This window comes from Aplysia californica, unplaced genomic scaffold (assembly GCF_000002075.1).
Source record: "Aplysia californica isolate F4 #8 unplaced genomic scaffold, AplCal3.0 scaffold00367, whole genome shotgun sequence".
Lineage (NCBI taxonomy): Eukaryota > Metazoa > Mollusca > Gastropoda > Aplysiida > Aplysiidae > Aplysia > Aplysia californica.
Genome location: NW_004797637.1, coordinates 600,959 through 603,134, shown reverse-complemented (window position 1 = coordinate 603,134; position 2,176 = coordinate 600,959). Strand labels below are relative to the sequence as shown.

The 2,176-nt window shown below is 41.1% G+C and overlaps 1 protein-coding gene across 1 annotated transcript in view; it reads right to left on the bottom strand.

Moving 5' to 3' along the window:
* Positions 1 to 1,864, bottom strand: part of LOC101861671 (HHIP-like protein 1) — a 28,179-nt gene extending 26,315 nt beyond the window's left edge. The window contains exon 1 of the mRNA XM_013085351.2: positions 278 to 1,864. The gene's annotated coding sequence lies outside the window, so the exon portion shown is untranslated. The remainder of the gene's footprint in view (positions 1 to 277) is intronic.
* Positions 1,865 to 2,176: the final 312 nt, after the last annotated feature.

Here is a 2,176-nt window from a genome sequence, read left to right as displayed (position 1 = left end):
GAGAGAGAGAGAGAGAGATTTTACAAACAAGACAAGAAGTGAACAACAAAGCGCATAATTCTACAATCTACATGGTACGGTTCGCCGTAAGACGGTGTCTCCCGCCCCGGTCTTAGCTGCTTGTGAAGAAAAAAATACTAGTACTGGAGATCTAGATCTATCATTTTTGTACATACATTGAAATAAAATCCCTGAGAAATAAGCGACAATCGGAGAATAACGTGTCATAAACACACACGTCTACGCCATAGACCTTGAGAAATTCAACATATTTTACCGTGAACCGAGACAGACTGTTCCGTCCTCTTCTTTCCCAGCGCTTTGACGATAGGAGCGCGGTCGTTGGATAAGGAAGCTTTTTGAAACACTGCCATTGCAGTCAACAGCCAGGATCTGATCTCGGCAGACTGAGAGTATAGCTTGGAACTCAGGTCACGAAACGAAACAGACGATTAAGATCTCGCTGGAGAAAACCGATGCGTCCAAAGCAGCAGCAACCCCTTCGTTTCTTTTCAGTTTCGTTTGAGGTAACATTTGATACAGCAAGTTGGCTGGAGACACCTTAACGGGAAGGAATTCTCCCACACCCAGGCCGACGGAGAGGAATGTTTCGAAACTGGTTCTCATTTTGGGCAAGTTGGCAGTTATACCCGAAGGTCGTTTAAAAAAAGTGCATTCTGATCTCACTCGGTCTGGCGAGTGAAAACAATACACCATAATTTCACAATGTGGCGATATTTCTCTTGTTGCGTCTCTGTTCACTTGTCGTGTCGTCTGTCACAGTGTTTGTGAGTGTCGCTCAGTGTATCGTGTAGCTGTGCTGCGTCCAGTGTCCAGTATTGTCGTCAGTCGCTGTCGACCACTTGAACGCGTGGGACGTCTTATTTACAAAAAAAAAACACAAAAAAAAGAAGAAATGAAGCCAGGCTATCAAGTACGGTTCATTTATTGTCTTACATGCTTCATGACGCAAGATGATCCTTGTGAATCTTGTATTATCGGTATTGCAAGTTATGTTGGCCCACAGTTGCGATGCATTTCTTTCAGCTTACCTAACCGAATGTATACATATCAGAATACTTACTTGAGGTACTAATGACGGTTTTTGTTCTACGGCAACTCAGCTCTCTTTCTGGAAAATGAAATCAGGATGGGGATGAGAGGGAGATAGGCAGAGAGTCTCAGCGCATGGACTCGTGTGTAAATAAGTCATTGGCAAGCAAAAGTTTAAAAATTAAAAGCTAATAAAGGATGTGTTTAGGGCTCTACGTACAAATATGATCTAAAAATGATAAAATGACGAAACGTTTGATTTATAACGCATTTATCTGTGAAACCTACTCGGTTGATTAGACCTAGTGTACATTTTGTATGCTTCGATTGCATCACAATAGAAAACTTGTCGACCCTTGTCTGCGCCAAGCTCTGATGTAAGAGTCACCGCAACAGGACACCGACGCAGGCCATGCAGAGAAGTCAGCTGCTTGAGGTCAAAGTAGATTAGACCTCGATCTAGATTTGTGTGAAGATCTAGCTTAATGTACTATTGATTTAGTTGTGTCCCTAGTCTCTTTTTCTTTGAACAATATACATGTCGTATGTCTTGACAAACTTTTGGTGTTAAGAATAGGGAAAAGGAGAAGGAGAAGGGTTTGTTTAGAGCTCCCCCCCCCCCTTATCCCCGCGTTTATTTTCCATCTGTAATAACAGACATCGTCAGCGAAAAAAAAGTTGAAATAGGAGTACAGTTATATACTCGCTAGTCTAAGTCTAAGGCCTATTGATTTTATACACCATCATGAAATCAGTCTTTTGTTTTGATTAAGTAGGCCTATGCATCTAATCAATTACCAGAGCCAGGTTCATTTCTACAATAAATTGCTATGTTATGACATTAATAAGCATATTATACTTTTCCATGGGTCATAGTCTCGGTAAAGCATAATTCTATGGTCAAATTATGGTAAATCCATAAGGCGGAAAACACAGCAAAGGGCAAAATGGCACTTTCTGTATTCTGAACAATTTTTCTCAGAAATGGGATAACTGTGTGTGTGTATCTTTAGTTGATATCGTAGAGTGAAGTTTCGAGAAGCTGGGACAGCAACATTTTTGTGAGTTTTTACTTTTTGTGAAAGTTGTGGTTTTGTGAAGTTCCTGGACCCATGGAATGACG